This window comes from Pan troglodytes, chromosome 1 (assembly GCF_028858775.2).
Source record: "Pan troglodytes isolate AG18354 chromosome 1, NHGRI_mPanTro3-v2.0_pri, whole genome shotgun sequence".
NCBI classification, from domain to species: domain Eukaryota; kingdom Metazoa; phylum Chordata; class Mammalia; order Primates; family Hominidae; genus Pan; species Pan troglodytes.
The window spans coordinates 116,788,867-116,809,097 of NC_072398.2; the positions used below are offsets into that span (position 1 = coordinate 116,788,867).

The 20,231-nt window shown below is 42.5% G+C and overlaps 2 pseudogenes; one reads left to right on the forward strand and one right to left on the reverse strand.

The window, feature by feature from the left end:
• Positions 1–6,699: 6,699 nt before the first annotated feature.
• Positions 6,700–7,906, reverse strand: LOC134808841 (glyceraldehyde-3-phosphate dehydrogenase-like; annotated as a pseudogene).
• Positions 7,907–11,937: 4,031 nt separating this feature from the next.
• On the forward strand, positions 11,938–20,025 carry LOC469448 (3 beta-hydroxysteroid dehydrogenase/Delta 5-->4-isomerase type 1-like; annotated as a pseudogene).
• Positions 20,026–20,231: the final 206 nt, after the last annotated feature.

Below are 20,231 nucleotides of genomic sequence, written 5' to 3' on the forward strand. Positions count from 1 at the left end.
CACAGAGCCAAGGGCTGGGTCAAGGAAAAATTTGCATGGAAAACTCCAAAAGAGAAACAGTCCCATAGCAGTCTCCCTAGTAATAACTTTTCAGGCCTATTTGCTTAACCAAAATATACATATAGTGCCTTCACCACCCAAATATTTAGAAAGGGAAAATGAAGTATCGTCATATAGCTCTGCTTGCCTATAACTGCAATTCAGATCCCAAAATTAAAAAGAAGTGAACACCCAAACTTTCAAAACAGCAGTCCCTTTAAATAAAATAGTTCGGGCCGGGCACAGTGGCTCATACCTGTAATCCCAGCACTTTGGGAGGCCGAGGCGGGCAGATCACAAGGTCAGGAGATCGAGACCATCCTGTGAATGGTGAAAACCTGTCTCTACTAAAAATACAAAAAATTAGCCAGGCATGGTGGCGTGTGCCTGTAGTCCCAGCTACTCAGGAGACTGAGGTGGGAGAATGGCATGAACCCAGGAGGAGGAGCTTGCAGTGAGCTGAGATTGCGCCACTGCACTCCAGCCCAGGTGACAGAGTGGGACTCAGTCTCAAAAAAATAACAAAAATAAAATAAAATAAAAATAGTTCGTTAATTGTATGACTCAAAGAATTCCCATTGATTCTTCTCAGAACAAAAGATCTTAATAGGGCAGATCAGTAACGACTGAAACAGCCAGTGGATTATAATTTTTTGCACATACTGTCCAAAACTATGGAACTTTGCACTCTGGACAGAAGAGCTATACCTATAAAAATTTCCCAACAGAAATCATACTCTCTATCTATGAAACAGTGCAGCAAAGTTAAATCAGTTGAAAGGAAAAAAACCACGTGTCATTAGAATACTTGGAAGAATAGTGGATACTTTGGAGAATTGTGGTCATTGAAGAGAAGCACAGAAGGTTAAATCGGATGAAATTTTATTGGATTGGTAAAAAGAAAAGGGAAATTGACCATGCTCCCAGAGTGAGGCCTTAACTTTTTATTTAGGTGTCAAATTGGCTGCTGCACTGGTGGGCTGATAATTTGAGGCCAAGGAGGGGTCTTTAATCCAGCAGCAAGGATGGAGTGCTTGTGCTGAAAGTTTAGGGAAATACTAAGAAAGCACATGTCTAGGGGCGACTGTCTGGCTGACACAGCAGTCACAGTTGCATTGTGGAACAGGATGCCTAGATGACCACAGGCCTTGAAGGTTACTTTCAACACCCTGATTTGAGTGACTTGTAAAAAATGGAAGTGTCATGATTTAGTCTATTTGTGCTAGTACAACAAAATATATCAGATTAGAAAATGTACAAACAACAGAAACTTATTTCTCATGTTCCAGATGCCAGGAAGTGCATGATCAATGTGTCTGCAGGTTCCATGTCTGGTGGGAGCTCAGTGTCTCCTTCCAAGACAGCATCTTGTTGCTGCATTGCCTGTGTCCTCATGTGGCAGGAGAATGGAAAGGGTCAGCTAGTTTCCTCAAGTCCTTTTATGAGGTCACTAATCCCATTCACAAGGGCCCTGTCCTCATATACCAATCACTTCCTAAAGGCCCCAATTTTAAACACTATCACACTGGCAATTAAGTTTCAACATATGAATCTGGAAGGAACACATTCAGACCATACAATTTCACAAGATCAAGAAGGAATACAGGACAAAGGTGAATTTGGTATAGCCTAACTCATGCACTGCTGCAAGGGACTTTGGGAATATTTTTTACTTTGAGTCAGAGGGCAAAAACCAGAGACAAGAAAGAACAGAGGAGCAAAGGAAAGCCTAAAATATTCATTGTCATGACCTAGGATGTTATAGGATTTTATGGCACACAGACTGATGTCTATTCTGTGCAATTTACTGACCTCCAAGAAAAGTAGCAGAAAGAGAGTTTTCAGATAAGAGTTTCAGGGACCCTGGAAACAAGTTAATATTAACTAGCCCAGTTCTTTACCAGTAAATGAGAAAGGAGATATCTTTATTTTGGTCATATTGGATAGTTTTAGTAGATACTTGGAGACTTTCTCAATAAAGTACTACAGAGCTAAATGAATGACAGTGATTAATGTCTAAGAAATCGTCTCTTACTCAGGGGTCTTCAAGAACACGGCCTCAGACAGTGGGCAGACTCATGAGACAGCTGTCCCACCAGGCACATCCCATGGCAAAAGACCAAATCTAGGCAGACTTTGCTCTCCTCTGGCCTGTTCCCCAACCCTAATAGCCTTGTCATCCATCAAGAGTCAGAGCCTCATGGACAGTGGGACTTGGTATGCTTTCTTGAAGTGTACTCCCCGGAATTTCACTTCTAGATCATAGAACTGTTCTGTAGATACCACCTTTCTCAGCCCCCTTCTATTTGTGTTAAGTTTATAATTGTAGTCTCATGATTCTCCTCACATCAGAAAAAGATATGAACATTTTAGTGCTAAATTGTTCCTTGTGGATAAGTAAATAAATAAATAAATCCTTGAAGATAAGACTTGAAATCAGAGAAAACATAAGATCCAAACACCCAATCGTGGTCTTGTAAATCAATTTTTTTTCATGCTTTTATGCTGGTTAGTGATCAAGTTGCAAAATTTCCCAAAGTTGCCTTTATCACAGGCACTTCAATGCAAGCGTAGTGGCCAGCTTAAGGTCATCTCTTCAACCCTGAAATCACCAGCTGAAGACTTGTGGGAGTCAATAGAGATTGGTTTGGGGTAAGAGTAAAACAAATCACATGAGCATATGGTATTAAAGCAATTTGGTATACAGACAACGACATTAGCTTACTTTATAAGAAAATGTAGTAGAAGCTCTCTTTGTATGCATCTACCTGGTGATAACTGTGCTCCTGGACACAAATGTGTGTAATTTTTTAAGTTGCATCTGGCTCAGAGGGCTACATCAAAAATTCCAAGGGAAATGAGCAAGAATCTTATCAAGATACTACCAAAAGGCTGTTCTCCATTGCTTAGAAATATGGGAAAAGGAATGTCCACAGTAAACTGAAGAGATGCATACGAAATCTCAGAAGGAATCTCTTAACTCCTAAAAATGTCTTACACGTGGAATGCAATCTGATACAAATATAGGCAACAGACATGAACAGACACCCACCAAATAAGATATATAAATTACAAGAAAGCGTATGAAAAGATACTCAACATCATATGTCATTAGAGAATTGCAACCTAAAACAGAAATGAGATAACACTGCACACCCATTAGAATGGTGAAAATCCTTAACACTGACAATAACTAATGCTAGCAAGAATGTGAAGCATCAGGAATGCTCATCCATTGCTGGTGGGGATGCAAAATGGTACAGACACTTTGTAAGGCAGTTTGACAGTTTCTTATAAAACTAAACATATTCTTACCATATAATCCAGCAATTATGCTTCACTGTATTTACACAAATAAATTGGAAACTTACATCCACACAAAAACCTACTTCTAGGTTAGATCTTTATAGCAGTTTTATTCATGATTATCAAAACCTGAAAGCAGCCAATTTGTCCTTCAATAGTTCAATGGATAATGAAATATTATTCAGTGCTAAAATAAAAAAAAGTGCTATCAAGCCATGAAAAGACATGGAGGAAGCTTAAATGTATATTACTAAATGCAAGAAGTTGACATGAACAGGCTACATACAGTGTGATTCCAACTATATGACATTCTCGAAAAGGCAAAACCTTGAAGACAGTAAAAAGATCAATAGCTGTCAGAGTCAGGGTGCACAGAGGGATTGACAGACAGAAGCAGATTTTTAGGGCAGATGACACTAAAATGGTGGTTATATATCAGAATACATTGGTCAAAACTAAGAATGTGCAAGACCAAGAGTAAACTGTGAACTTTGAGTGATAAAGATGTGTCAATGCAGATCAATGATTGTAATAAATGTACCATGTGGTGCAGGATGGTGATAGATGGGGAGTCTGTGTATGTGTGGGAGTGGGAGTATATGAGAACTGTCTGCACTTGCCCTCAACTTTGCTGTGAAGCTAAAACTATCATAGAAAATAAAGTCCATTTTAAAAACTAAATGAGATAACATACGTAAAGCACCTGATACATAGTAAAGGGCTCAATTAATACATTAGAGCTCATATGCAGAGCTTTCTTTGTGCAAGGAGATGTGCCATATGACATATTGGTCTGATTTCAACTGATTATTCCTTAAAATAAATACCTGGAGTGGACTCATATGGATGGGTCAAGTGTGTGAAAATTTAAAATATTTTGTCAGATACTCACCAGAAATTTGCATAAACTTACACTTCCACGGATAACACACCTGTCTCCCCACATCTTCACCAACACTTAGTAACTTCAGTGAATCTAATATTTGCTAAACCACTTGTGGTTTTCAAACTGAGTTTAATGAAGGGCTAATGTTCTTTGTAATGCAACAGAAATCCCCAAGAAAAGAAAGCAGCTTGTTAAAAATATGTCAGTCTACCTATTTTCTTCTTAAACGTTGGAGTTCCAAGAGCTCTTGACTTGACTGGCACAAAGTTCCAGTTTCATCTGAGGACTCAACTAGGGAAATATCTACTTTCAAGCTCACTTTCATAGTTGTTGGAAAATTCACTTCCTCGAAGCATATTGGACTGGGAACCTCAGTTCGCCTTTCACTGTTGGCTGCCCTCAGTTCATTACTATATTGTCCTGTCCAGCATGGCAGCTTGCTTCATCCAGCCCAATGAGAAAGAGGAAGTGTAAAACAAGATGGAAGTCACAATCTTTTCTAACCTAATCATGGAAGTAACATTCCATCATTTTTGTCCGATTATACTGATTAAAAGCAAGTTACTAGGTTCAGCACACACACAAGGGAATGAATACCAGGAAGCAGAGATCACTGGATTCAACTTAGAGGCTGGCTACCATACCATCATTGTCAGACTCCAGAGGAAATGGTTGAGTGATATCTATGTGATCTCCCCTAAAAATAACTGACAAACAGAATTCAGTAAGAAATAAAAAAGACATTTTGCTAAAGCCTCCTCCTTTCTCACTTTGAAGGTCTTGCCTGGAAAGACAGCCAAGTTGAGCTCATATAACCCAAAAGTTCTGGCCCTAGTTCTCCCTGTATGGTGGAGGGGATGGCCCATTGTTCTTTACTTCTGAAAACTGGCTCTTCAAGTACACTTCAAATACCTAGGATCCTACTCATATCCGTGCTATAGATGAGAAGAAAATTGCTTCTCCTTGGCAAACAGCTTTGGCCTGGGCAATGATTCCAGCCTCTCATTACTATGGGAAACTTTCTAGTATTTTCATTTTTGTGGTCACTGTTCTCTTCTATTTCCTTCTTTGTATTAGTCTACAAGCACCAACTTTCAAAAGCACTAAGACATTCTAGAGTCTTGATTGTTCACTCATCCTTCCATTTCTTTATTCAATAAGCATGTATTAAGTTCCTATGATGTGTCAGATGTTGTGCAAATTCTTATGGTAATAAAATGATGTATGAGACATAAACACTTTATTTAGTCAAACACTCAACAATGTTTGAACATTTGCTCTGTACAAGGTGCTAAGGATCAATAAAGGAGTAGTCCAGTTTAAGACAACACAACAAAAACAAACTCTTCACTCCACTGGCTGTAACACCTTTTTACTGAGATCTTCATGGCACAACTTCTTGAACAAGTGTTGTTTTTAAGAGTCGCTCTCTTCACATTTTTCTTCTATTCCTCAACACACAAATGAATTGTGTGTTGGACTTTCCAGTTGAACTTTCAACCCAACTATTTGTGGAAATTCCTCTTACCAAATTACTTACCATGTTGCCAAAATCAATAATCAATTATTTTCCTATTGCATTTGATGTGTCAGCAGCATCCAACATAGTGAACCAAACTCTTCTTGAAACACTTTCTTCAACTTGACTTTTACAAGGCCATCTCCTTGTAATTTTTCTCCCTCCTGCCACCAACTCCTACTCAGCATATTTAGCTGGCCCCTCCTTCTCTGTTCAACTTGTAAATATTGATATGTGTATTCCAGGATTCAGTCCGGAAACTTTCCCTATTATCCATGAATATTCTTATAACTTATTTCGTCTAGTCCTGTGCCTTTAAAACTTATTATATGCTACTCATGACCTCTCTAGGACTCAAGCACAAGGGGTGTAATTATCCTAAAATAAGCCAGGAGTTTAGTAAGCTGGCCAAGAAGAGGGATTTTCCTTTTCCCAGCATGAGAGACTGTGCCTAGTACAGCTCCCTGCAAAATGGGTGGCTTTCTCCCCTAAGAAAAGGGAAACCCTTTGCATGAGCCCCAAGGACTCTAGGTGCTAGGCAGGTGATTTTTCCCGACAATCTTGTGAACATCTGGAACCTAAATCTAGACTGTTTCACACCAACAGCCTGTGTGTTCCTCCACTGATAAAGCTGCATCCTTGTGCTCACATGATAAAAAATTATAACAAGGGAGACTATTGTTCCCACACTGGAATGCAGACTCCCATTGTGAGCCCAGCATTTCCTGACCATTTATGCATCAGTATTAAATAGGAGGATGGAGAAATCATGCTGTCTATTTTTTTGCTGATCAGTAATCTTTGTGAGCTTTCCTAATACCGCTTTTTTTTTTTTTTTTCTGAGCATAGACAGGGGACTTTATTGGTGGTACACGACAAGGTGGGGTTCCCTAGGCCCCTCCCTCTTCAGGGGGTCTGCATGGAAACTGCATGGAGGGGAGATTCTCAGTGTGGTGGGGGACTGAGTGTGGCAGGGACTCCCCAGCAGCTGAGGGCCTCTCTTTTCCTCTCATGCTCTCGCGGGGCTGGTGGCCCAGAGGTCTTACTCCTTGGAGGCTATGTGAGCCATGAGGTTCACCATCCTGTTGCTGTACCCAAATTCATTATCATATGAGAAATGACCACTTAACAAAGTGGTCACTGAGAGCAATGCCAGTCCCAGGATTGAAGGTGGAAGAGTGGGTGTCAATGGTTAAGCTGGAGGAGGCAACTTGGTTCTCAGTGTAGCACAGGATGCCCTTATGGGGGCCTTCTGATGCTGCTTCACCACCTGCTTGATGTTATCATATTTGGCATGCTTTTCCTGAGGGCAGGTCAGGTTCATGACCAACATGTTCGTGGTGGGGACCTGGAATGCCATGCTAGTGATCTTCCCATGCAGCTCATTGATATACTTGCCCACAGCCTTGAGAGTGCCAGTAGATGCAAGGATGATGTTCCTTTGAGCCCTGCAGCTGTCATGCCACAGTTTCACAGAGGGGCCGTCCACAGTCTTCTGGGTGGCAATCATAGCATTGACTGTGGTCATGAGTCCTTCCACTAAATCGGAGTTGTCATGGATGATCTTGGCCAGAGATGCTAAGCAGTTGGTGGTACAAGAAACACTGTTGATGATCTTGAGGCTGTTGTCATATTTCTCATGGTTCATACCCATCACAAACATGGGGCTGTCAGCAGAGGGGTTAGAGATGATGATCCATTTAACTGGCCCCGGCAAATGAGCCGCACACTTCTCCATGGTAGTGAAGACGACACTGGAGTCTATGATGTACTTGGTGCCAGCATTGCCCTATTTGATTTTGGTGGGATTTAGCTTTTGGAAGATGGTGGTGGGATTTCCATTGATGACAAGCTTCCTGTTCTCAGCCTTTACGGTGCCATGGAATTCACCATGGGTGGAATCATACTGGAATACGTAGACCATGTAGTATGGAATTTGTAGACTATGAAGGGGTCATTGATGGTGACAATATCCACTTTACCAGAGTTATAAGTAGCCTTGGTAACCAGGCACCCAATAGGGCCAAATCCATTGACTCTGGCCTTCACCTTTACCATGGTGTCTCAGGGATGCAGCTGGCGCTGCACAAGAAGATGCGGCTATCTGTCGAATGGGAGGAGCAGAAAGCTACAGCATATTATTTAACCCATAGTTATCATATTGAGAAATTCTTCACACACTCTGATGTCAATAGGTGGTGACTCGGGTGGACATCACTTGACATAGCAGGCTGACATTCCCTGAGTATGTGGACAATTCAGTTGTCTCAGTGTCACTTGTTTAAAAGACAATCTTTTTCCCTATTGAATTTACTATTGTCAAAATCAATTGGCCATATGAATTTAGGCCATTAACCCACACACAGGCAAAAGTTCCCTCAAAATAAAATAAAGGCCTAAATTTAAGGGCTAAACTACACACCTCTTAGAAGAAAACATAGATTATTATATTCATGATCTTGAATTAGGCAAAAACCCAACTTTTTCTGGTTAAAAAATAGTTGAAAAATGAAACAGGATCAAAACTAAAAATGTTGGCATTTAAAAGCCACCAATAAGAAAATGAAGAGATAAACCAGAGACTGAGAAAAAAAATTCAAATCATATATTTAATACAGGACTCATATCCAGAATATGAAATACACTTACAACTACGCAACAAAAAGATAAATAACCCAATTTTAAAATAGGCAAAATATTTGAATAACCATTTCATCAAAAAGGTGTAGGAATAGACAATAAAATACATGAAAAGATGGTCAGCATCATCAGTCAGCAGGGACATGCAAATCAAAACTACAGTGAGACACCACTTCTTACCCACTAGAGTGCTATAATAAAAAAGGACAGTAACACCTGGAGGAAGTGAAATAATGATGTGGAAAAACTAAAATACTCACGCATTGTTGATGGGACATGCAGTCACGTTGGAAACCAGTTTGGCAGTATCTTAAAATGTTGAAGATATATTTACCATATGACCTAGCACTATCACTTCTAGCTATCTACCCAGAAGAAAAAAACCTATGTCCACACAACACATGAATGTGAATATTCATAGCAACTTTATCCATAATTGTCCATAAAGTGGAAACACTCAAATATGTATCAACTGATAAATGAATAAACGAATGGGAGCTATCCATACAATTTAATAGGATTTGTCACCTAAAAGGATTAAAATATTGACATGTGCTGCCACATACATGAACCATAAAAGTATATTAAAGTAAATGAAAGAAGACAGATACAAAAGACCACATATTGCATGATTTCATTTATATGGTCTCCAGAAAAGGCAAATCTGTAGAGTCAGAAAGTCAATTAGAGGTTGCCTGGAGCTGGGGACTGGGAAAAAGTGGTGGTGACTGATGAACATGGGGGATTTCTTAGGAATGATAGAAATGTTGCAAAACAGGATCATGGTGATGGTCACACAAGTCTAAAATTTTACTGAAAATAATTTAACTGCACACTTAAAACAAGCGAATGTTATGTCAATTATACCTCAGTAAAGCTGTTTAAAAACAAAAGAAATTTAGTAGTGTGGCCCCCATCAGTCTTGCCCTTTGTTTAATTTCTCACTTTCTTTAGGGCTTTTATTTATTGGTTCCACTCAGAGACTCCAAGAGACACTGGCTGAAATCTATCAGCCTCCAGAACTCTAAACAGCATAGGGAATGTCTGGCCCCATCCGAAAGGTGATGGGATCTGTAAGGTGCACTCTAGCATGTGCTATAGCAGGCAAAGGTGTGTGATGCACCTGGGTGGTTCAGATAGTGCTCCACATGTCTCAGCAAGACCCAGGGCCTGTAGCTATCAGAGAACAAGCTGCTACATCTTGCAGCACAGGGCCAACCTTTTCTAGGCAAGTGGGTTTGAAGCATTGGTAGTCAGGTCCCAAGTAGCAGTTGAATGTTTTCAACATGGTAGGAGGGCAAGACCTAGAGTGGGGCTTCAAAGCAAATCATTTGTAGAATATTACTTCCAGCAATTGCAGAAAGCATTCGTTTCAAGTGTTTATGGGATGTTCACCAACACAGACCATATGCTGCACCATAAAACAAGTCTCAATATATACACAAGGATCAAAATCATACAGAGTATATGCTATGGCCACAGTAGTATTTAATTAGAAATTCAAAACAATAAGATATCTAGAAGATTCCCAATTTCAGAAAACAAGCTACATACTCTGCTGGTATCGGTCACTTGGGTCAAAGACGAACTCACAAGAAAAAATTCAAAACATCATTAACTGAGTGATGATAACCCGATGCATCAAAATGTTGGCTGCAGCTGACACAGTGCTTAGAGAGAAACTTACAACTTTAAATGCCTGTAGTGGAAATGAGCAAAGGACTAAAGTCAATTATATATGCTTTTATAATAAGAACCCTGAAAAAAAAGAGTAAAACAACCCCAGAGTTAATAAATATAAGCCAATAATAAAAATAAAGAAAATCATGAAATAGAAAAATAAACAAACAATAGAGACAATCAATGGTCAATCTTTCTGTACTCCATGAACAAAACTTCAGTTCAGAATTATTTTATATTTAAATATATATCCAGAACCACAGAGATCTTAGAAAAATAAATTAAGAAAATATAGGAATAAAATGAAAATTCTGTGGGAATAAAAATCAGAAAGTAGCTGCCTACCAGGTAAATTGGGGGCAGGGGAGGGAATTAACTAAGAACAGGCAGAAAAGAACTTTCTGCAGTGAAGGAAATGACCAATACATTTTTTGGGTGCTACTTACATGGGCATACATAACTGTCAAGGTTCATCAAACTGAACACGAGCTCTGGGCATTTTAGTGAATATAAATTACACCTGATTACACCTGGATTTTTTTTTTTTTTTTTTTTTTTTTTTTTTGAGACGGAGTCTCACTGTGTCGCCCAGGCTGGAGTGCAGTGGCGCGATCTCAGCTCACTGCAAGCTCCGCCCGCCTCCAGGGTTCACGCCATTCTCCTGCCTCAGCCTCCTGAGTAGCTGGGACTACAGGCGCCCACCACCAGGCCCAGCTAAGTTTTTGTATTTTTAGTAGAGACGGGGTTTCGCCGTGTTAGCCAGGGTGGTGTTGATCTCCTGAATTCATGATCTGCCTGCCTCGGCCTCCCAAAGTGCTGGGATTACAGGCATGAGCCACTGCGCCTGGCCTCGATTTTTTTAAGTAGAGGAAAGTATCTTGGAGAGCTTATGGTGGTGAAATTTGGGCAGTTCTCAGGTATACGCTCAAGGAGCATTCACAGCATCTTCAGAAATTTGCTGAGAATGGTTTTGTACCCAAAAATATGGGAAAAGTTCAAACATCTATGATAAGAGTCACTGGAGCATACAACCACAAATCCCCACTCCTGTGGTACAGGCCATATCATTAAATGGTTAACACTAGATAGCTTTCCTTCAATGGTGTTCTTCATCTAGGAACCCAGAGCTCTCTGGGGGAAAATTGCAATTGAGGTTTTGGATATATTGAATAGGTAAGTAAGTCACCTCCGTAAAACTTAGTGATTGGAGCTGTCACCATTGCAAATTTCTAAACTTTGCAAGACAGCAGCAACATTTCAAATGACACTCAGAGAGAGGAGATAACGAGCTAATGTGGATTTCCTTCCAAACATATTTACTGCACAAAGGCAAAGTTCACATTACACTTGGAGGTTTCTCTCAGCCTAGTTTAAGATCACAGATTGCGGATCCCCGATATCTGGTATCAACTGACCAGTGTTCTGTTAAGGCTAAACCTAAGACTCTTTACTGCATTGCGGCCTTAGAATTGGACTTCTCTTCCTGTTCCTGGGAAGAATTAGAGATATAGACTAAAGGTCACTATTCTTCTGAGAAAAGGGATGCTGGAGGAGGCAGGAGAAATGAGTATGTGGCAGGAGTTCAAGGGGATAAGGGGCAAGCCAGAAGCCACGGAGCATAAAGCCCCAGGGCTCCCTTAGGGGATGAAGTGACAAGCACCCTGACTCTTTTGTCCAGCTTTAACAATCTAACAGTAAGAGATTCTTCATTTTCTTTCAGCTACTCCTGGCAATGGTGGAGACATGGAATTTTTGCAAAAAAATGGGGTAGAGGAAAATAAGACATCTGTGTGAGTATATAACCATTTGATCTCTTTTTTTAGCCCTCTCCAGGGTCACCCTAGAGTCAGATCTGCTCCCCAGCATCTTCTGTTTCCTGGAGTGTGTTGTCTGCTACTTTGGATTGGCCATGACAGGCTGGAGCTGCCTTGTGACAGGAGCAGGAGGGTTTCTGGGTTAGAGGATCATCCGCCTCTTGGTGGAGGAGAAGGAGCTGAAGGAGATCAGGGCCTTGGACAAGGCCTTCAGACCGGAATTGAGGAAGGAATTTTCTGGTAAGTAAACTTGATTCATGGGTGTGTGGCTCCATTTTAAACACTGCATGGGTGCAGGAAGGTGGACCTTTTCTAGCAAGTTACAGAGAACAGTAGTCAAATCTAAGCCAATCTCACATCGATAGTCTTAAAAAAAAAAAAAAAGAAAAGAAAATTAAATAGTATAAAATGGCATAGTGTGAAAGATTCTGGATGGGCTGTCCAGAGACTGGATTCTGTCCCTGACCCAGAACTTGAGAGGCAACCACTTTGGACACCAGCCCCCTTTTCTTCTCATCTAGAAAATCCCACATCAGTTATTTTTCTTGTCTGCAACTATTTTAAGTTCTGAAGCTTTTTGTCTCGGCAATTGCTTTGCAACATTCACAAAGGACACCATTTACCTGGAGACCTCACCAGTGGGTCCCTGCCTCTCTAGACTTCCCTGAGCTTTGTTTTGTTTTGTAGCAACCTTGGCACCTTTGGTGAAGGCAAAATAAAAGGAAGTGAAGGTATAGATGAGTGTGTAAGTGTGTGTGTTTGTGTGTGTGAGAGAGAGAGAGCAAAAGAGAGAGAGAAAATGAGGGGGAGAGAAAATCAGAGAGAGAATGAGAAAGAGAAAGAATGCATGAGAAAGAGTGAGAGACAGAGGGAGAGGATAGGAGAAAGAGACAGCATCAGTGAGACAGAGAGAGCATGCACAAGTGCACAGCACAGAGCAGAGACAGAGTAAGAGGCAGTATAAGGCCGGATATCCCTCTTTTCGATTTTTCATTTATGGCTTTATTTTTTAACCATTTGCTTCTGTTGCTCAATATCCCCAAGAAATTGCAGAATTTGCTGTAGCAACTTCTTGTGCAAATAACTCCATGAGGAAAGTAGAAAAGGAGTCATATCCAACTGGACAATGAACTATCAAGATCCAGAAACATAAAACAACTTGCTAAGACCATCTGGTTAATGTGCAGCAGACCTCAGACCAGAGCTTCATCCAGAAGCATCATCACTTTACTCTGGAGCTGATCCTTGGCAAAGTGGGTCTTCAGTCTCTCCCTTTGCCTCTCTGGGTGCCCAATTCCCTGTCCTCCTCCCCAACCCAGGGGGTGGGTGAACTGTGTGTCTACACCTGGGCTCTGGCTGTGCAAAGAGTCATGCCCTGCCCTCAGAGAAGCCCCTACTTGACAGCACTCAGGGACCACCACACCCAAAATTCTGTTCTTCTTTTGCTCTTTTCTGACCTCTTCCAATTTCCTCCACCCTCTGTTTTAATGGTGTCTTTCATAAACAAATACTAACACAAGACCAAGATGAAATGTTTGTAATCCTTATGTGTCACAAACATTTGCAATCTAACACCTAATACCAGAAAAAAAGCAACGCTCAGCCTAGAGGAATAGTTCTCCTATGGTGAAAAGGTAGGGGATATAATGGATGGGCAGTAGCCTGTATAAAGATAAAAACAGAGAATCCTTTCAGTGTTCTTTCTGTGCCAGGCACTGTGCTACATGTTTTGCATGTGCTGACTCATTTGTTACTCATAGCAACCCTATGAGATTGTTAATATTATTATCCTCCTTTCTCACAGATTAGGAGACAGACATAGAGAGGTTAATTAACTCGTTGAAAGTCTCAGAGTTAGAATATGGCACAGCTGGATTTGAACCCAGACAGTCTAGTGCAGCATCTGTGCTCTTAAGCAGTAGTTCACCTAGCAGCTTGGGGAATGAGGGAGCTATGGCTCCATCCACAAAGTCCCCTTTCCTGGTCTCTAGATCCCTGTGAACTCATTAAGGAAAAGCCTTTTCTCTTGGCTTTAGACTTCTTCAGCTTTGAAATGGCAATTCCTTTGAGCCAGTCTGTCTGAAGTTGGCAGCAAAGGGGAAGCAGAGGAAGGGAGCAGGAAGTGCAGAGGTGGAAATACAACCAGAGAAAATTCCACTCTCAGGCTGTCACCCATGTCCTCCCCAGCAGCCTCTTCCTTGCCTCCCCCATAGCATGGCCTTCTTGGAGTTGCCTGGCAATAGGAAGGGGCTGGGAGTAGACAAAACATGGCAGAGGCATTAGGAGAGGAAGTGGTCCCGCCTGTATCCCAGGAAGGAATTACTCTGGTCTTGAATTTTTCGCTCTGAATTTTACTCTCACTGTTCTTTGGCCTTTGTTGCCAATTTCAGTTGAACTGGCTTATTCTTACTCTTTCTCAGAAAAGTTTATTCTAAACAGCCAGTCCTGTACCTGGTGTGCAGGGTACGAGGCTTGGAGGTGGAGTGGGCAAGTTTGAGCCTCTACTAGAAACGCGACCTTTGATCTGTCCCTTAACCTCTCTGAACCTCAGTTTCCTCACCAGTAAAGTGGGACTCAGAAAACCTATCTTATGAGATTGCTGTAAAAGGAAATAAGCAAGCTGTGAGTCATAGGCAGATTATAAAGCACAAACAAGTGTAGTGTATTTATCCAAGCTTCATGTACCACAGTGTTCATTGCGTGGGCTAATTCCAGGTGACAACTTTACTGGCAGCATCACTTCTTGTGGATTTCAGAGGAGCGTGAAGACATTAAAGTTTTAACCACTGCCCTCGGCTAGACAGCTGGAATATCAGTTCATTGGTCGCTAACTTTCAGCATTACTATCTGCTTTTCAAATCTGATGAGTTTTTCATGGAAATTCCTCATTTAAGCCCATCAGCAATTCCCTAGTAATGGCTCCACTCTCCTCCCAATTGCCCAAGGAGGAAATCATAGGGGTGATTTTGTCTTCTTTTTCTCTCAGCCCAGATCCAGTAGGTATCAGGACCTTCAAGGTAAGGTCTGAAATTCAAACCTGTTTTATCTCTCCCCTGCTCTGCTTCCACTGCTGGACCCTGCTTCCAGTCCTCATCGAAACTTTGGCACAGATACTCTGATTAATCTCTTAATTACCTTCCTTTCTCATATCCCCTATACCAGTCCATTTTATATCCTCAAGCCAATGTTGACTTCCTACATTACAATTCTGCTTCTGTTTCTCTGTCTCTCTTTTTTTATTAACAGGGTTTGGCTGTGCCACCAAGGCTGGAGTGCAGAGGCATGATCTCTGCTCACTGCCACCTTCACCTCCTGGGCTCCATTCATCCTCCTTCCTCAGCCTCCCGAACAGCTGGGACTATAGGCAAGCACCACTATGCCTGGCTAATTTTTGTGTTTTTAGTAGAGACGGGGTTTCACGACGCTGTCCAGGCTGGTCTTGACCTCCTGGGTGCAAGCAATCTGCCCACCTCAGCCTCCCAAAGTGCTGGAATTACAGGTGTCAGCCACCATGCTCTGCCTGTTTCTCTACTTATTCCAAATATAAATAAGGGATTTTCTTTGACATGGTGCTGGAGACCCAAAATCATGATCCCGCATCACCAGCAGAATTAAATTCAAATTTTCCCTCTTATACCCAACTCTCCACAGTCACCCTACTCTCTTTAAACATTTTAGTGAGTCTCCCATGACTCTAGAAATGCTTATATTCCAAGCACACCTGACAGCTCATTGCTCAGATTACTTTTCTTAAATGAGATGGGGTAGAAACAGATGTTTGCTCTTTCCCAATAAATTGCTACATATTCTGACTTCTGTGTCCCTGTTTACTTGTTCCTTCCATGGAATGTACACCCTCCACTCCAACACCCTGACTCTAGCCATCCCAGAACACCTATGTAACAACATCTTTATCAGTTTCAGAAACCGTTTCAGAAATCGTTCTGATAACCTGACCGGTGTTCACACAGAGCTCCAGAACAAGACCAAGCTGACGGTGCTGGAAGGAGACATTCTGCATGAGTCATGCCTGAAGAGAGCCTGCCAGGACATGTCGGTCATCATCCACACCACCTCCATCATAGACATCATCGGTGTCACTCACAGAGAGTCCATCGTGAACATCAATGTGAAACGTACAGTAGCCTGGGGAGGAGATGAAGCAAGGTGGGGAATTAAGGATCACAAAGAAGGATAGGAAGGGAAAAGAAGTCTCTCCACTGAACACCTGCTATGCTCTGGACCAAGTGTCTTTGCTGATCACTACCAACTGGGGGAGTTCAAAGCTGCTATCTTCAGTTTTTTACATGAGGAAACCAGTGCTACAGATGGCAAGTAACTTGTCCAAGGCCCCCCAGGTAAGTAAGTAAATAGGAGAGTTAGACTTTAAACTCACCCCTGTGTGACTCCAAAGGCTGTGGACACTCTTTCTATAGTGGCTTCAATCAAAAGTCAACTAAATTCCAACTTCAGACTCTTGATATCCCTCTATGGGACAGAATCAAACCTTCCAGGTGCCACCATAGTCATCATTGTGCTACACACAAGTCACCTTGTGCGTAGGCTTATGATAATGAAATGGGAAAAATTCCCTCGTCCCCCTCACCAGGCATGCAATGAGGGTGTGGCTTGCTTCTTCAATGCCTCACTGCTCAAACCTCTGTGGGAGCATACAGACAGGCAGGCTGTGGGACTCCAACACCATAGCAGTGTCTGGGGTGAATGTTTACAGCTCCTGAAGCCCCAGTGGGTGTGTGTTACATGGTGCTCTTTTAGTCTTGCTCTTTTAGTTTTGACATCTACAGGCGGCTTGTTTTAACCAGCTAAATTAGACCCTCTACCTTGTTGGAAGGTCAGAGGGCTTTCTGTATCCTGGGTTCTTGTTTTGGTTACCAGAGAAATTAGATCACACCTGGGCTTGGAGAATGAGTGCCAGGTTTTGTTGAGTGAAGGTAGCTCTCAGCAGCTGGGGGATGCCAGAAGGGGAGGGTTTTCCCATGGAGTTGGCCGTTCAACTGCCCAACTCTTCTCCAACCATCCCAGGGAAACTCCACATCATTCTGCTGGGCGGTGTGTTCCTCCCAACGTCCAGCTGCCCGTGTGTTCCTCTGCTGATGTGTTCCTCCGTTGATGTGCCCCTCCTGACATCCAGCCCCTTCTATCTTCTTCTGCCAATCTGCTCCTCTCATTGTCAGGCAGTTTGTGTGTGTCCTGCTAGGGTCTTGGGGGTTTTACAGGCAGAGAATTGGGGCATGGCAGGCCAGGGTGGTCTTGGGAAATGCAACATTTGGGCAGAAAATGTTTGTCCTCATCTAGGTCCCTGGGAGTAGAGCCCTAGCCAGGGACCACACCCTCCTTCACCCAGCACTTCCCTTCCCCCCTCCCATATCATTTAAAGGGACCATGCTCTTCCCTTCCCAGCACTCCCATATCAAGAACATTCAGAGCCCTCCTGCCCACCTCAAAGAAGTTCTCTCGAGAGAATTAGTAAAGCTGGTCCACAGAGGTCTGTCAGGACTGAATTATCCAGCACATGCTTTCTCACAATATTTTCTTAAGAAAAAGGGTTTCCCAGTGTCCAGAATACACAGTCTCTTCAGCTCGCCACAGGGCCTGCTATTACAGAGCCATTCCCAGCCAGGTGTCCAAAGTGCACCTTCATTCAATCCTCATCCCTTAAAGTCTTGGTGGTCTTTCTGAATTGCAGCTTTCCAAACTACTTTAAATTCAGACACATTCCCTTAAGGAATCTCGTCATGCAGTCTCACCCTCTGATTCCCAGAGCCCAGTCTCTTCAGCACCACAGCACCCCACCACTGGCCTAGCCCTCCACATTCAGTCTACTCCGACACCTTTTCTAAAGCAACTAATTGCTTTTGGGTCTCCAGCACCATCTCAAAAAAAAAACCTTTCCAGTTTCTACTTACGCATACCTTTAAGTACCTCTACAGTGTGAGGAGGGTGTTAAGAGTAACCAGTGTTTCATTTGAATTATTAACTCTCCACAGCTCCCAACAACAAGAAATGTGAAATGACAGGGGAAGTGTTAGAGGCATCTGTTTCCTAAACCATTATCACTCCAAGACTTAGAAAATATTTCACAATGTTGGTCATTTCCCCCTTGAAGGTAAACTACTTCCGCATTTTCTCTGCCACCAGATTAATTGTTGAAAACATGAGGCTGTCTCTCCAGAAACTCAAATTCCACAGAGACTTTAAACAGGGCCAAGAATAAAAAAAAAAAAGAAAAAATAATAATCCTTTGCCTAGGAAATTCCTTCCTTCTTCAAGGGAAGGCACTCCGAACACCTCCATGAGCTTCGCTTCCACACAGCTCAGGGGAGGCGGCAAGGTCCTCCCAGTACAGGTGTTAACAGCAGAGGGCACACTCCTCTCCCCAGTCCTCCACCAGGCTCCACAGGAAACGCCAGGGCAGGGTTTAAAGGAAGGTTTATCACCCCAACTTTACATAACCAGGTAAACAGAGTCACAGCCAGAATTGGAAGCAGCTTTCCCAGGGAATGCACAATCAGGAAAAGAGCGTGGGTTTCCAGCATCTCCCCACAAGCCACTGTTCGCTCAATGACTCCAGGAATGGTCCTTGTGACAAAGTTTTATCAGTCCACTCAAAATGAGAAAAATACCAGCAATTGCATGTATATTCAAGAGTATATTTAAGAGTGTATATTGCTTATATACAACTGTATATGGGGTGTGTGTGTGTGTGATATAAATTCTTCTACTGCCCTTTTTTGCCAAAGAACCAGGACTGTCCATATTCTCAGAGTATATCTTCCTGATTTTTTAGTTTTTCATTAATCTGCCTTTAATGGTATTGATGTCACATTATAATTTTCAACATCCTTACTTGGCAAAATATAAAGTGATAACCCTAGGTCCTTTGCCAAAATTAAACTACACACACACACACACACACACACACATCCAAACACCCAAAAGTCTAGAAATTCTTGCTCTCCAGAATCCATATGTCAGTTTCTTTTCATTTTGGTGTTTTTCCTATGGCTGTAGCATGGCCCAGTCTCAGTCAGAGCCACAAAAGAATGTACCCGAGTCTGTTATAACCACTACACTTGGGAGTGGAGATATGTGCACGTGGTTGGGGCCCCTTAGGGATATTTCCTGACACTGACAGAACGCTTTTCGTTGGTAGGTACCCAGCTTCTGTTGGAGGCCTGTGTCCAAGCTACAGTGCCAGTCTTCATCTACACCAGTACCCCAGAGGTAGCCGGGCCCAATTCCTACAAGGAAATCATCCAGAACAGTCACGAAAAAGAGCCTCTGGAAAACACATGGTACGCTCCATACCCACACAGCAAAAAGCTTGCTGAGAAGGCTGTGCTGGCGGCTAATGGGTGGACTCTGAAAAACGGTGGCACCTTGTACACTTGTGCCTTAAGACCAGTGTTTATCTATGGGGAAGGAAGCCCAATCCTTTCTGCCGGTATAAATGAGGCCCTAAACAACCATGGAATCCTGTCAAGTTTCAGCAAGTTCTCCAGAGTCAACCCAGTCTATATTGGAAACATGGCCTGGGCCCACATTCTGGCCTTGAGGCCCTGCGGGAGCCCAAGAAGGCCCCAAGTGTCCGAGGACAGTTCTACTACATCTCAGATGACATGCCTCACCAAAGCTATGATAACCTTAATTACATCCTGAGCAAAGAGTTCGGCCTCTGCCTTGATTCTAGATGGAGCCTTCCTTTATCTCTGATGTACTGGATTGGCTTCCTGCTGGTAATAGTGAGCTTCCTGCTGAGGCCAATTTACACCTATCGACACCCTTCAACCGCCAGAGAGTGACATTGTCAAATAGCGTGTTCACCTTCTCTTACAAGAAGGCTCAGCAAGATCTGGCATATAAGCCACTTTACAGCTGGGAGGAAGCCAAGAAGAATGTACCTGAGTCTGTTAGAACCGTGGAGTGGGTTTCCCTTGTGGACTGGCACAAGGAGACCGTGAAGTCCAAGACTCAGCGATTTAAGGACGACACAGATGTGCATGTGGGTATTGTTAGGTGATGTCATCAAGCTCCATCCTCCTGGCTTCATACAGAAGGTGACAATGGCACAAGCCCAGGTCCTGTTGTCTCCCTTTCACACAATGCCCAACTTATTATCTTCCTCATGTCATCAAAACCTGCCCATTCCCTGGCTCAACCAGGAGCTTTCTGTCCTAATCATATACCAGAGGAAATACAATGTGATTTGCTTTTTCCAAATCTCAGTGGCTCATTCTGAACAACTGTGGTCTCTCTCTTTTTTTTTTTTTTTGTTTTTTTCCTTTGAGACAGAGTCTGGCTCTGTCGCCCAGGCTGGAGTGCAGTG